The sequence below is a fragment of the Aedes albopictus genome, chromosome 1, assembly GCF_035046485.1.
Source record: "Aedes albopictus strain Foshan chromosome 1, AalbF5, whole genome shotgun sequence".
NCBI lineage: Eukaryota > Metazoa > Arthropoda > Insecta > Diptera > Culicidae > Aedes > Aedes albopictus.
In genome coordinates this window covers 225,502,642-225,519,147 of record NC_085136.1, presented here as the reverse complement: position 1 = coordinate 225,519,147, position 16,506 = coordinate 225,502,642, and the positions used below count along the sequence as shown (strand labels likewise).

The 16,506-nt window shown below is 38.6% G+C and overlaps 2 long non-coding RNA genes across 2 annotated transcripts; both read right to left on the bottom strand.

Moving 5' to 3' along the window:
* Nucleotides 1-6,360: 6,360 nt before the first annotated feature.
* LOC134286865 (uncharacterized) lies at nt 6,361-7,726 on the bottom strand. The gene is made up of 2 exons (XR_009996928.1): nt 7,481-7,726; nt 6,361-7,409 (listed from the first exon to the last, which is right to left on the bottom strand). It is a non-coding gene; the product is annotated as an uncharacterized LOC134286865 (long non-coding RNA).
* Nucleotides 7,727-15,011: 7,285 nt separating this feature from the next.
* LOC134286859 (uncharacterized) lies at nt 15,012-16,506 on the bottom strand. Its single transcript, XR_009996927.1, has 2 exons — nt 16,132-16,506; nt 15,012-16,060 (listed from the first exon to the last, which is right to left on the bottom strand). It is a non-coding gene; the product is annotated as an uncharacterized LOC134286859 (long non-coding RNA).

The window sequence follows — 16,506 nt, the reverse complement described above, 5'->3', positions numbered from 1 at the left end:
TTGCGATGCAATCTTGCGCCCAAGTGCAAAAAAATGCAAAGTTGCATCTTGTCACTTTAATTTGAAGAAGAGAGAGTCGATGAAGAGAAATTGACCATGTTAGTTTCGCCCTAATTTAAACTCAATCTACGAAAGCAGATCAAAAAGATAGGGGAGTGAATAGCCCAATTCCAACGATCAGTGAACAAATCTTGGGACAAATACAAAAAGAAAAAAACGAAAATGATGGAAGAAAAGTTGAAAGTTAACACGCATAAGAAATGCACTCGAAGATAGTTGTTAAAAAAAAACTACAAGTAGCCACACTTCTTTTAGCAGTTGAACTATTTGTTCCAGATCAGCTCAAGCTAAAATATTTTGCATATTAGAAAAAATCAACAATTTTGTACGTATCTACTTACAATTTGGTGTAAGCTTATGGTATTTAGGTTAGGTTCAGTGTGGATACAGTTCAATCAATGAAAGTAGTAGTTACTGAAATTATAAGCGAATTTATCGTTAATTCACATATTTCACGGAATAATCCAACAGAACTCACTTGTTGTTGACAACTATTTTAGTAAATTACACTCTATTGCACCGTTCCCACCAAATCGAACTGCACAGTATGAAAGTGTGACGGTTGAAAAGTGTGACGATAAGTGCAACCATGCTGTCTGACAGCATTTTGACGTCGAGAAATGTCACAGATTATACACGTGGTGTGCGATTCGTCGGAATCTTTCTCGATTTTGTTTTGATTCTCATCCATCTGACAACGCGCCAATTCAATTTTCTCTCTTTTTTTCTCACCAAAGTGTGAGCATTGTGGCCAGGTCTGCAGGTTTGTGCGTTTCTACTCGTGGAAAAAGTTTGTGAAATGTGGAATTTAGGAAAATGATTTCGGCAACCGTGCCCGAGCACAGAAATAGTGTGATAGCTGATACTGCCCTCGAACGCATAAATGTCACATGTTACAATAAAAAAAAAACATGAGAAAACCGCATTTGAAGTTTCAATATAAACTTTGGCATTTGTCGCATTTGATTGACGTCAACGCAATTCAACTATCGAAATATCTATAATTTCATATGTTGACAAAATATTTCAAAACTACGTATCAAAATATGACGTTTGGCACAAAAACCTCAAACATGTCGAAATGTAACATGTGACATTTATGCGTCCGACGGCAGTGAAGTGCATGAAAAATCCACATTTGAAAGCAATAGGGTCCTAAAGCCCTACCTAGATTCATGGTTTAAACCAACAACGATGGTCCAAGAATACATATTTACTCATTTTTCGATGTTTTTATTAATTGTGGGTGAAAATATATATTTTTAAGATTTTTGATCTTGTGTCCCGCCCCTAGCTTAAAACTCATGATTTGAGTGAATTTTCGTTACCGTGTACGTCAGATAGGAACATTTTTTAAACCCCAGTGGGAAAAATGTCGAATAGGCCTTTTCATGTGACAGATCCGTGCATGCATTTGTTTACAAAGCTTGAACAACAGCTGCTAACACGAACGTGTCATCTTCATAGAAGAACTGTCAAACGCCCGAAAAATCAGCTGATTTAAGACGTCACATGAAAAGGCCTATTCCATCACGTCAAGGTCGACCGCAAATGTCAAACTAGAATTGTTTACCATTTTACTTATTTCGAAATTTTTCATTATTCTTTCGTTTTTCGAGTTGGGGAAAAGTACTGTTGCTATCAGAATACCATGGTTCATCGTTTTATTCAATATTCAATAAAAACGGGGTTTTATCATTAATTTTAGGACCCAAGGGGTAGTCACTCTACACACTTCATTTGTGCCAACGTTTTTCGATGTGTGCCTTGGTGTGCCCTAGTGTGCCGGGGTGCTGAAGCGCCGAGGCTCCAAAATGTATTATGGTGACTGCTATAATAAAGCGACGCCGCACCGGCATTATTTTCTTAGCAACCATAGAATTTATAGTGCTTTACTAGGATAGGATGTGACACCTGCAACTTCTCTGTCTAATTTCACAGCTTGCTGTCTTGTTTTTCCGCGTTGCTAAGATAATTGGTCCCCAAATTGGTCTCTTTTGGGCTGACTAGTTGTCGTATCCTATCCTAGGTGCTTTATTGTTTTTGGTTTTCAACGAGAATGTCAACGAAAATATTTTCTGGATATGACTCCAAGTGGATTCTGGAATGATTCCGAGGTGTAATGTTAAGCGGTTTTGTGCTTGGTTTTGGGGGACATTTCAGTGAAATAATGGGAAAAATCTGGAGGAAATTCTATTTAGTCTGATGGAGGAATGTCGTTAAATTTGATGACGGAGGAATGCTGGTAAAATATTGTAGTTGTCTGGAGGAAATTCTCGGAAGAATCTTAGAGAAGCTCCTATAAGCTTTAGAAGGGGCTTTTGATAAAACTTACAGAAAACATTAAATTAGGGTATTTTGAATAAATTGTGAATGAAATTAGAAATGGGTATACATATATGAGTTCCATGGAAAACAAGAATTGAGAATGGACAGGTTCTTAAGAGTTCGCAGCAAAATTCTGATATTAATTCTCGGTGATGAAGATTCTAAGCTTGATTCTAAGGTCACCGGCAATTATTGATAAGAGACATTCTTGGTTGGGCTCATGGGAAAAATGTATTTATTGCTTCTTGCAAAAGAAAAAAAAACACATCGACATTATAACAGGTTCACATTCTTTCCATTAAACATCACAGCAGCTATTTAGCACCATTCTGTAACAAAACGGATTTGTTAAATTGGTATTTTGATCGAGCAGTTTACAAAAGCTCTACTGAAGGTATTGTTTCGGTTTCAACATTCCGTTGAACTGACAGTGAGCAAAAAAAATCCACGATTGCTACGAACGAAAAGTTGTCATTTTATAGCATCCTTATTATGGAAATCTGTGCCAACCGGTGCCACTGGTGTGCCTAGTGTGCCCCTGTGTGCCCAAGGCACACTGTGTAGAGTGACTACCCCTTGTTAGGACCCTATTGACCAATCCAAATTCCTGTGTGGTAGTGGTTTGTGTTCAGATTTCCCGTGTTAATCTTCTTGTAAGAACTTTGTAAACATCTTTTGTTCTCACGTATATGGATAGGCTTGCAGTAGGTTTCGTGAGACTTTTTTTGGACAACTCAATAAGCAATATTGTTTCCGGTCCGAAGGAAGTTTTACGGCTGTCGGTTGGGTCGGAGCGGATGGGAGCAGATCAAAACAAAGATTATCAAACGTCATATTTGACAGCCAGCTGTTCTCCTCGTCTCCAAGAAAGCCAGAGATGAGCAAGGGGTTCATCAGGTTTTGTGGAAAAAAATGTATAGGAGACTATAGGACTAAAGCGCTACTTCGCAGGTTTTTCACATTTTTTCAATAGTTAGAGGCTTCAAAACATATGGGTTCTTTGGGAAAGTTTGCTCAATAAATTGTCGGAAATCCGTAGAGCACATAAAAAAAATTGACGGGAATCGTCTATTGAGACAAAGCCTTAGCCTACTTAACTAAATAACACCTATTATTAGTCTATGCTATTACCTTGACTAACACTAAACTACCACAATATTTGTAACTACCGATGGGACGCTCCACACATCCTGTGTATCGGCGTCCGTACGCCCAGGCCAGCTCAACTCTCAAGTTCCTCAGGGTCGGCATTCACCGGGGAAGGACTGGACCACTCTACACAATACCTGCCAACTGAACAAACGGCGAACAATAGGGGAGACCAAATTAACCGTTTGGAAGAAACTCTCTTGCTGTTTATATTGAAAGATAAAAGTTGAGTTAACCTACATATATTCCGGGTCGTTAACCGTTGTGTGGCCAGCAAAAAAAAACCGTAGAATGCCGGCAGGGTACCCGTGTACCCACGAAATTGAAATGATCATATCTCCGCGAATTTTCCACCGATTTAAAAAATGTTTAGCTCATTCAACTCAGAAACTCATTATCTATCGAGATTATATTTGGTTGGACCGGTTCGATTACCGTGGGTGCCGGAAAATCCGGATTTCCGGATCCATGTTTTTATACAATATTTTCGGTAGGTTAGTACCGTCTTACCCCGCTAATTCGACACTGTTTAATACGACACTTTTTAATTCGTACCCCGCTAATTCGACATTTGTCGAATTAAAAAGTGTTCAAATGTCACTGCGATATACACAGTAAATGTAAAACAATCCGATATTGCGCTTATACACGCACCCGTAGCTGCTCCTCTTGCAGCAGCGACTTCCGGAAGTTCTGAGTTGATGTTCAGCGACACCCAAACCGCCTGAAGATCAACCGGAATGAGCTGCGGAAGGCAACCATCGTAGATAGAATGAGCTTTTCATTCGCTCCACCGCATTATCTCTTAAAATTGTGTTCAATAACAAATCCGAAAATCAAAACAAAAACATAAATAGAGTTGCCAAATATCAATGAACAAGACGTTGTAGGGCGACCAGTTTGTGGAATTAAAAGCTTACCCCGGTAATTCGACAACAATCGCTGTCGAATTAGCGGGGTATTACGGTAGCAACATCGGTGCCAAGCATCCTGAAAAATGGCTTCAGCAAATAGTATCTGACCAGCCTAGAATCATAAAACATGCTGATTTTGAAGCTGACTTCAAAACACGCTTCCCGTGGAGCCATGGTTGGCCATAAACACTTTAAGGTATCCTAGCCTCAACAATGTGGGTTTCAATATGGTATAAGGTATACATGTTCCCAAAACTTCGGATTTGCCGAAAACCACGGTGGTCAGATCTGTCATCTGAATATTTTCATAATAGATAATGAGTTTCTGAGTTGAATGAGCCAAACATTTTTTAAATCGATGAAAAATTGACGGAGATACAGGGGGTGGCCAAAATGTTTGGGATAGGCAACTTTTTTTTCTCTCACAAAAAAGTTCAACATACTGTAACTTTCCATAGAGTGCATAAAAAATTCTCAAATTTTGACTGTTTCTCAACCTATTATATGTGCATCATTGGTACAAATTTGAGCTTGATTGGTTAATCTTTCGCGAAGCTTGAACCGTTTTCGTAAAACACTATTTTTCAGACAGCTTATTTTTGAACTGTCATATCTCAGAAACCAGTGAACCGAATTGAATGAAATTTTGAACGTTTATCAACGATATATTAATGCTTCACAAGTTATTAAAACATAGAAACTTTTTAAACGTTTAAAAAAGTTATCATAGATTGACACTTTTTGGATTTATCTCGAAAAAAATCTTTTTTTTTAAATCAATGTCATTAAATTTTAGTTTCGATATCCGAAGATTTTCTACTTCTGTTCTCAAGATATCTCTAATTAGATATATGAAAGCCTATATGGATTAAAGGAAGAATACATTTAGTAATTTTTATGTGGCATTGTAAATTTTACTTATTTTTCTCTATATGGGTGAAAATGTCAAACCGGTATAACTTTATTCGTCGTGAGAAAATATTACATTTTATGATATTTTATGATGTCGTATCAAGTATCAATATATTGCTGATAAACGTTCAAAATTTCGTTCGAATCGGTTCACTGGTTTTGGAGATATGACAGTTCAAAAATTTGTTATCTAAAAAATAGTGTTTTACGAGAACTATTCTAGCTTCGCTAAAGATTAACCAATCGAGCCCAAATTTGTACCAATGATGCACATATAATAGGTTGACAAACAGTCAAAATTTGAGAATTTTTGATTCTATGAAAAGTTACAGCTTGTTGAACTTTTTTATGAGAGAAAAAAAAGTTGCCTATCCCAAACATTTTGGCCACCCCCTGTATGTTCACTTCAATTTCGTGGGTACACGGGTACCCTGCCGGCATTCCACGTAATAAAAAAATGTAGGAGATTCTCCCCTTGCCCCTTCTCACTTTAAAATTCGGTTATCCCCATTAATAGATATATATTCACGAGTTCTCTAAGATCTACCAGAGTTTCAAAAATCATTTAAAATATAGTCTCAAAAATCATTTAAAATATCGTGATTTGAAATCGAAAAAGGTACACGGGTACCCTGCCGGCCACATAAGTGTTAAGGGAATTAGTTTTACATTTTTCTTATTCGATCGTTGGGGCCATTGGTGTAGCTAGCTATTTCTTTTTTCTCACTCATTCTCTTTGATAAACACGAGAAAGAGCGGGATGTAAGAGGGGGCCTGGGCCCCCTCTTGCATCCTACTCGTTCTCGTGTTTGTTTAGGAGAGTGAGTAAGAAAAAAGAAAAAGCTAGCTACGCCAATGGTTGGGGCCCATTCAAGGGGTCAACTTCACAAACAACTGCATCGTAATTACGCACGTCGAAAAAATACTTAGAAAAATGCATTTAAATACTTCAATACTTGAAAAATAATTCACAAAAAATACTTCAAAAAATACATAATACACTAAAAATACGAAAAGGCCTTTATTTAATATACAATAATATATACAAAAATACACGTAATACACCAGCTGTCAAAACTGCCATAAATGCAAAATACACTTTTTCAATACGTGAAGGTGAATCCAAAATACGCAAGTTGACAGGCCCATTGGTGTCGATGTCGGTGGAAAGGGAGGAGAGGACGTACCTGCAGGAGCACACACGGAGAAACTGAACAACTCAAATTTGAGTTCTTTTAAATTCAAATTTGAGTTCTTTTTCATCTCCCTTTTCATGCGCTCTTTCTTTTGTTGTCAGAGAAAGAAGAGCGAAATAGCCCAACTTCTGCAGTTCGAGTGCGTCAACTCAACGTTGAGTGTCTTGCACAGTACTCAAATTTGGGTGAATAGAACCTAATCGATTTTTTGGTTGGGTGAAAAAAACTTTCTTGTATTACTCGTATTAAATATCGTCCCACGAAGATAGGCATCTGTGATCGGTCGTCATCAATTATTCTTTGGTGAAGACCAGCCGACGCAAGGGAATATCCATACCGTACCGGTAGAGCAACTCCACTGGACCATTTTGATGCCGTGAAACTGTTCAGTAAACTTTCACTGGATTTCTCCGATTCGCATGATGGTGATTTGAGCGGCGTTGCTTCGATAGGCCATCAATTTGACACGCGCATCTTTTCGGCACAAGTTTCTTGGTGGGTGGTGGTGACTTTTGCTGACGTACCTTCATAGGTCGATACTCCAGAATGCTTCGTGGCTTCGGCGTGGGACTCGTGGGAGCTTTCTCCGATTCGGAAGTTCGCGAATATCGGACCCGCTCCACTGGTGCTGGCGAAGGAATCGTCGCGATGTCTCAGGTCGCGATGGACGATCCTTATTAGTAACGCGATGTAACTTTGGCACAAGTTCCGGCGATGAGCGGCCGTTAACAGTCATTGGACACCGGATGCATTGCGGGATGATTGCGTCCACTTTTTTCAGTTTTCATATGCACCTCGGGGGGATGACGGCGATGCCGGATGGAAACGCGGACGCCACTCTTTCCAGCAACTGAAAGAGAAAAAACATTAGTTTTTTAATAACTGTTTTATTACTTTAGTGTTTTTTAAATAAATTTATACCTTTCATTTCGACCTCGATTTCGTATTTATCTTCTTCTTCTGCTTCTGGGTGCTCTTTTGCTACAAAAGAGCGGAAAATGGCGCAGCGATCTAGCGCTATATTGCCAGTTAATTTTTCGTTTATACTCCGATCGAGTTTACTTTCTGGTGAGCACACCGCGATCACGATCGATCGTGTCGATCGCTGCAGTCGTACTGATTTCGTATTTATGAAATGAAGAATCACTTTTTGTTATGCACGATCAGCATCAGCAGTCAGATCAAAACAAACACTGAACGAAATGATTCAGTTATTTCGATATAACTGACGTGCGTCCTTTTTTCTATTCTGCATCAACATGTCTAAAGGGTCTAACTCGTTTTGTAAACAAACATTGTTTCTGTCGCTGTAGGGCTCATCTCGATCCACCCACGCATCTGGGGGCCGTTATCAGAAAGAGCGAAGATAGATCTTTCTGATAACGGCCCCCAGATGCGTGGGTGGATCGAGATAGACCCTACAGCGACAGAAACAATGTTTGTTTACAAAACGAGTTAGACCCTTTAGACATGTTAATGCAGTATTAATCCCGCCAAATCACCTTGAATCTTTTCGAATCTTTTTGAATCTTTTAAATTGATTCCAAAAAGATTACAGTGTCGCACCCCCTGGTTGACAACTATTTTAGTAAATTACACTCTATTGCACCGTTCCCACCAAATCGAACTGCACAGTATGAAAGTGTGACGGTTGAAAAGTGTGACGATAAGTGCAACCATGCTGTCTGACAGCATTTTGACGTCGAGAAATGTCACAGATTATACACGTGGTGTGCGATTCATCGGAATCTTTCTCGATTTTGTTTTGATTCTCATCCATCTGACAACGCGCCAATTCAATTTTCTCTCTTTTTTTCTCACCAAAGTGTGAGCATTGTGGCCAGGTCTTTCTACTCGTGGAAAAAGTTTGTGAAATGTGGAATTTAGGAAAATGATTTCGGCAACCGTGCCCGAGCACAGAAATAGTGTGATAGCTGATACTGCCCTCGGACGCATAAATGTCACATGTTACAATAAAAAAAAACATGAGAAAACCGCATTTGAAGTTTCAATATAAACTTTGGCATTTGTCTATAATTTCATATGTTGACAAAATATTTCAAAACTACGTATCAAAATATGACGTTTGGCACAAAAACCTCAAACATGTCGAAATGTAACATGTGACATTTATGCGTCCGACGGCAGTGAAGTGCATGAAAAATCCACATTTGAAAGCAATAGGGCCCTAAAGCCCTACCTAGATTCATGGTTTAAACCAACAACGATGGTCCAAGAATACATATTTACTCATTTTTCGATGTTTTTATTAATTGTGGGTGAAAATATATATTTTTAAGATTTTTGATCTTGTGTCCCGCCCTAGCTTAAAACTCATGATTTGAGTGAATTTTCGTTACCGTGTACGTCAGATAGGAACATTTTTTAAACCCCAGTGGAAAAAATGTCGAATTCCATCACGTCAAGGTCGACCGCAAATGTCAAACTAGAATTGTTTACCATTTTACTTATTTCGAAATTTTTCATTATTCTTTCGTTTTTCGAGTTGGGGAAAAGTACTGTTGCGATCAGAATACCATGGTTCATCGTTTTATTCAATAAAAACGGGGTTTTATCATTAATTTTAGGACCCTATTGACCAATCCAAATTCCTGTGTGGTAGTGGTTTGTGTTCAGATTTCCCGTGTTAATCTTCTTGTAAGAACTTTGTAAACATCTTTTGTTCTCACGTATATGGATAGGCTTGCAGTAGGTTTCGTGAGACTTTTTTTGGACAACTCAATAAGCAATATTGTTTCCGGTCCGAAGGAAGTTTTACGGCTGTCGGTTGGGTCGGAGCGGATGGGAGCAGATCAAAACAAAGATTATCAAACGTCATATTTGACAGCCAGCTGATTGAAAATTCTCCTCGTCTCCAAGAAAGCCAGAGATGAGCAAGGGGTTCATCAGGTTTTGTGGGAAAAAAAATGTATAGGAGACTATAGGACTAAAGCGCTACTTCGCAGGTTTTTCACATTTTTTCAATAGTTAGAGGCTTCAAAACATATGGGTTCTTTGGGAAAGTTTGCTCAATAAATTGTCGGAAATCCGTAGAGCACATAAAAAAATTGACGGGAATCGTCTATTGAGACAAAGCCTTAGCCTACTTAACTAAATAACACCTATTATTAGTCTATGCTAACACCTTGGCTAACACTAAACTACCACAATATTTGTAACTACCGATGGGACGCTCCACACATCCTGTGTATCGGCGTCCGTACGCCCAGGCCAGCTCAACTCTCAAGTTCCTCAGGGTCGGCATTCACCGGGGAAGGACTGGACCACTCTACACAATACCTGCCAACTGAACAAACGGCGAACAATAGGGGAGACCAAATTAACCGTTTGGAAGAAACTCTCTTGCTGTTTATATTGAAAGATAAAAGTTGAGTTAACCTACATATATTCCGGGTCGTTAACCGTTGTGTGGCCAGCAAAAAAAAAACCGTAGAATGCCGGCAGGGTACCCGTGTACCCACGAAATTGAAATGATCATATCTCCGCGAATTTTCCACCGATTTAAAAAATGTTTAGCTCATTCAACTCAGAAACTCATTATCTATCGAGATTATATTTGGTTGGACCGGTCCGATTACCGTGGGTGCCGGAAAATCCGGATTTCCGGATCCATGTTTTTATACAATATTTTCGGTAGGTTAGTAGCAACATCGGTGCCAAACATCCTGAAAAATGGCTTCAGCAAATAGTATCTGACCAGCCTAGAATCATAAAACATGCTGATTTTGAAGCTGACTTCAAAACACGCTTCCCGTGGAGCCATGGTTGGCCATAAACACTTTAAGGTATCCTAGCCTCAACAATGTGGGTTTCAATATGGTATAAGGACATGTTCCCAAAACTTCGGATTTGCCGAAAACCACGGTGGTCAGATCTGTCCATCTGAATATTTTCATAATAGATAATGAGTTTCTGAGTTGAATGAGCCAAAAATTTTTTAAATCGATGAAAAATTGACGGAGATACAGGGGGTGGCCAAAATGTTTGGGATAGGCAACTTTTTTTTCTCTCACAAAAAAGTTCAACATACTGTAACTTTCCATAGAGTGCATAAAAAATTCTCAAATTTTGACTGTTTGTCAACCTATCATATGTGCATCATTGGTACAAATTTGAGCTTGATTGGTTAATCTTTCGCGAAGCTTGAACCGTTTTCGTAAAACACTATTTTTCAGACAGCTTATTTTTGAACTGTCATATCTCAGAAACCAGTGAACCGAATTGAATGAAATTTTGAACGTTTATCAACGATATATTAATGCTTCACAAGTTATTAAAACATAGGAACTGTTTAAACGTTTAAAAAAGTTATCATAGATTGACACTTTTTGGATTTATCTCGAAAAAAATCATTTTTTTTTTAATCAATGTCATTAAATTTTAGTTTCGATATCCGAAGATTTTCTACTTCTGTTCTCAAGATATCTCTAATTAGATATATGAAAGCCTATATGGATTAAAGGAAGAATACATTTAGTAATTTTTGTGTGGCATTGTAAATTTTACTTATTTTTCTCTATATGGGTGAAAATGTCAAACCGGTATAACTTTATTCGTCCTGAGAAAATATTACATTTTATGATATTTTATGATGTCGTATCAAGTATCAATATATTGCTGATAAACGTTCAAAATTTCGTTCGAATCGGTTCACTGGTTTTGGAGATAGGGTAGCGCACCCAGAAATCGCCCAGTTTATGCGGGAATTTGTCTTCCGCAGGTTAAAAATCATACTTCTAGGACAAGTCAACTACATTTTTTCGGTAAATATGTAAAAACGCATGTGTTCTTGCTATTATGGGACAAAAATTTATAAATAATGTCGTGAATCTTTAATAAATGGTTTAATTAAAAACGACCTCAAGGTCCCCAATTTCGACCCCCTTGATCCTATTTTCGCCCACCATTGGAACCAGTTTTCGCCCACTTTAAGAACTTATTGTTTTAACATTCTTTACATGTTTTGATGCTTAAGATAATGTAATTTATCGGCAGATGAACTAAAACATTAATGTATGACGTCAAAATGATGTATCTATTGTGTTGCCAGTTAAGAAAATACACCAAAAATAGCCGGCCATGGGTACCATGGGTTCCCACATGATAGAATTACTTCTATTTCCGTTAATTTTCCATCTTTTGTTTATATCATTTTTGGCCTTATTTGATTTGAAATTTGTTTTCCATTAAACAATTATCATAATGAACCGGTGCAGCTTTTTTTTTTCAAAAATAGGACACAATCGAGTACTAGATCAGAAGTAGTCTGAATTTTGAGTTGTAGCATTCTCCATTTATTGCCTCTTACACAACACAGTGACCTGGTTTCATACTATTTGACCGAATGTCATTTACCCGAACGCCATTTGGCCAAAAGGGTAATTTGGCCGATTGCCGTTTGGCCGAATGCCTTTTGGCCGAAAAGGGAATGATGAACTTGAGTGATCATGTCACTGTTTTCACTATTAATAACTCTGAAGAACAGAAAAGAAGGAAAAATCTGACAAAAATATTTACAATTTCAGCGCCTACTAATCCCTTAAATTGCAAAACTAAAATATCGAAGTAAACGCTTGACATTTCCAATGTTTTGTCAATGTTGCGACCGTTTTTGGCCTGCTGGGTTATGCGTGCGGAAAAGTTTGCACACTTGGCAAAGCGTCTACTGAAGGGTTAAGAAGAATGATCCAAAGGCGGAAATATTTCTCATCATCATATTGGACACATTTTACGCGTTACGTTTTGAGCGAGAATCAAACTTTTGTTTCAGAAATTGTTATGTTGTTAAATGCATGATAACCAGCGCATCAAGCGATCAGATTTGAATATTACAAGCTTCAATTTATGCTTTCTTATTAGGAATTGGATCTTTTTACTTCAGACGAAACAAAGAAATACATGGTAGCGGGACTCTATCGCAAAAAATAACAAATTTTGGATGAACGCCAAGAACTTTGCTACCTTCTCGAAACAGTTTACATTACAAACGAGTTTGCATCTACATATAGCTCAACAATACTTGGGTACTATAACATATTGCCACTATCTAATATGGTTTGCCTAAATTGTAATTTATGGTCGTCAGCATATGATTTTACATTATTCAACAATAAACATCATGAGAAAAACTAACCATGTTTGGACTTTATGTCAATTGGTATTTTTCTATGCGGGATTGCTTAACAATATATCCCCTCCCCTCTTAGATTTTTATCCAATCCACCTTCTTATCAAAATACCTACCAGATAAACGATTTTGAACTAGAATAAAGCAAGTTTAGGCCTTCTCACCGCTTTCATAAAAATAACAGCTTTTCGGTAAAATTCGCCCAAGAGGGTCGAAAACTGGCTCAGCGGGTATGAGAAGTGCAGTATATGAAGATTCGCCCAGGGCGAATTATGGATCAGCGTCTTAATTCGAGTACATACCAGTTTTCGCCATCTGGTTTGAATGGAATTTCGCGAATTTAATCACAAGATTTCCGTTTAAAAGAGCTTTTAAAATATAAGGTTAAATTGATATTCAACGTTATAAACGAAAATATATCGATAAACACTTTCAATCAGTGTCGCGAAGCATCAGCGTACAAGTCACAAAAAAGCTGATAAACACCAAACTTGTATCACCCTGTCTCTGCGGTTTCTGATTCGCTCTATCTACAGTCGCTAACACCAAAAAGACAGAATCCCATCATAGTCACCCGGTCACCCTTGTTTTGCTACAATCATCCTGACTTGGATACGGCTCATGTGAGTGTCATGACTCTCTCCGTCGCCTCAAGCAGATGCACGCGCAACAGTATGTAAAATTATGCATGTGTATTATCACAAGCACGGTACTACGTCATAAATCCTATTCGTTTTGTATAGCTCAGTTTAAACGCACACATTGAACGCACCACGCAGTTTGCCCTGGCTACGGCAAACGCTTTCACTTCGCCCGTTATACTTATGACACACATGTGATACAAGAATCACTGTACAATTGCGCTTGAAATGAGTGCCATACTGAAAATTCTCTCAGTTCAAGTCCGTCTTGGTAGAATTTTCTTGACAGTGCGTACCGTTGTACAGGAATCACACTCGTATCACATGTCTGTCCGGGGTATTAAGCATCGTTGCTCAGAGAGATTGATTCTCTCGCAACCCGCCTGAAGCATACTCAGCAACTGCTATCGCTGCAAAGCTGCGAAGGGTGGAACCCACAACATGTTTATCATTCCAGGCGTGACATGCTAGCTGGTTCGTATCACCTTGGGAACGGTGACTCCAGAAAGCGGTTCAAGTGATTGTCTCGTGATGGTCGCGATTATTCGCAAGACTGCTTTCAATATATACATTTATGCCTATTTTCATGTATGGCATTTCTAGTGATTTAACATATGCTGAGGGCTTGGTCTAGCATGGTTTGTCTAAGCATACGATTTACGAATCAATTTCAGAATGTGATGCTACAATTTTAAGTTTTTTGATTAAGAATAATGTAAAACTATGTATTGTCATTAGAATTAATCATTCAAAAACAGATTTAATGTATTTAAAATAAAAAAAGATCCAGTACGTGGGCGAAAACTGGGGTGTGGGCGATTTCTGGGTGCGCTACCCTATGACAGTTCAAAAATTTGTTATCTAAAAAATAGTGTTTTACGAGAACTATTCTAGCTTCGCTAAAGATTAACCAATCGAGCCCAAATTTGTACCAATGATGCACATATAATAAATTGACAAACAGTCAAAATTTGAGAATTTTTGATGCATTCTATGAAAAGTTACAGCTTGTTGAACTTTTTTATGAGAGAAAAAAAAGTTGCCTATCCCAAACATTTCGGCCACCCCCTGTATGTTCACTTCAATTTCGTGGGTACACGGGTACCCTGCCGGCATTCCACGTAATAAAAAAAATGTAGGAGATTCTCTCCTTGCCCCTTCTCACTTTAAAATTCGGTTAACCCCATTAATAGATATATATTCACGAGTTCTCTAAGATCTACCAGAGTTTCAACTTCCTAGTCTCAAAAATCATTTAAAATATCGTGATTTGAAATCGAAAAAGGTACACGGGTACCCTGCCGGCCACATAAGTGTTAAGGGAATTAGTTTTACATTTTTCTTATTCGATCGTTGGGGCCATTGGTGTAGCTAGCTATTTCTTTTTTCTCACTCATTCTCTTTGATAAACACGAGAAAGAGCGGGATGTAAGAGGGGGCCTGGGCCCCCTCTTGCATCCTACTCGTTCTCGTGTTTGTTTAGGAGAGTGAGTAAGAAAAAAGAAAAAGCTAGCTACGCCAATGGTTGGGGCCCATTCAAGGGGTCAACTTCACAAACAACTGCATCGTAATTACGCACGTCGAAAAAATACTTAGAAAAATGCATTTAAATACTTCAATACTTGAAAAATAATTCACAAAAAATACTTCAAAAAATACATAATACACTAAAAATACGAAAAGGCCTTTATTTAATATACAATAATATATACAAAAATACACGTAATACACCAGCTGTCAAAACTGCCATAAATGCAAAATACACTTTTTCAATACGTGAAGGTGAATCCAAAATACGCAAGTTGACAGGCCCATTGGTGTCGATGTCGGTGGAAAGGGAGGAGAGGACGTACCTGCAGGAGCACACACGGAGAAACTGAACAACTCAAATTTGAGTTCTTTTAAATTCAAATTTGAGTTCTTTTTCATCTCCCTTTTCATGCGCTCTTTCTTTTGTTGTCAGAGAAAGAAGAGCGAAATAGCCCAACTTCTGCAGTTCGAGTGCGTCAACTCAACGTTGAGTGTCTTGCACAGTACTCAAATTTGGGTGAATAGAACCTAATCGATTTTTTGGTTGGGTGAAAAAAACTTTCTTGTATTACTCGTATTAAATATCGTCCCACGAAGATAGGCATCTGTGATCGGTCGTCATCAATTATTCTTTGGTGAAGACCAGCCGACGCAAGGGAATATCCATACCGTACCGGTAGAGCAACTCCACTGGACCATTTTGATGCCGTGAAACTGTTCAGTAAACTTTCACTGGATTTCTCCGATTCGCATGATGGTGATTTGAGCGGCGTTGCTTCGATAGGCCATCAATTTGACACGCGCATCTTTTCGGCACAAGTTTCTTGGTGGGTGGTGGTGACTTTTGCTGACGTACCTTCATAGGTCGATACTCCAGAATGCTTCGTGGCTTCGGCGTGGGACTCGTGGGAGCTTTCTCCGATTCGGAAGTTCGCGAATATCGGACCCGCTCCACTGGTGCTGGCGAAGGAATCGTCGCGATGTCTCAGGTCGCGATGGACGATCCTTATTAGTAACGCGATGTAACTTTGGCACAAGTTCCGGCGATGAGCGGCCGTTAACAGTCATTGGACACCGGATGCATTGCGGGATGATTGCGTCCACTTTTTTCAGTTTTCATATGCACCTCGGGGGGATGACGGCGATGCCGGATGGAAACGCGGACGCCACTCTTTCCAGCAACTGAAAGAGAAAAAACATTAGTTTTTTAATAACTGTTTTATTACTTTAGTGTTTTTTAAATAAATTTATACCTTTCATTTCGACCTCGATTTCGTATTTATCTTCTTCTTCTGCTTCTGGGTGCTCTTTTGCTACAAAAGAGCGGAAAATGGCGCAGCGATCTAGCGCTATATTGCCAGTTAATTTTTCGTTTATACTCCGATCGAGTTTACTTTCTGGTGAGCACACCGCGATCACGATCGATCGTGTCGATCGCTGCAGTCGTACTGATTTCGTATTTATGAAATGAAGAATCACTTTTTGTTATGCACGATCAGCATCAGCAGTCAGATCAAAACAAACACTGAACGAAATGATTCAGTTATTTCGATATAACTGACGTGCGTCCTTTTTTCTATTAATCCCGCCAAATCACCTTGAATCTTTTCGAATCTTTTTGAATCTTT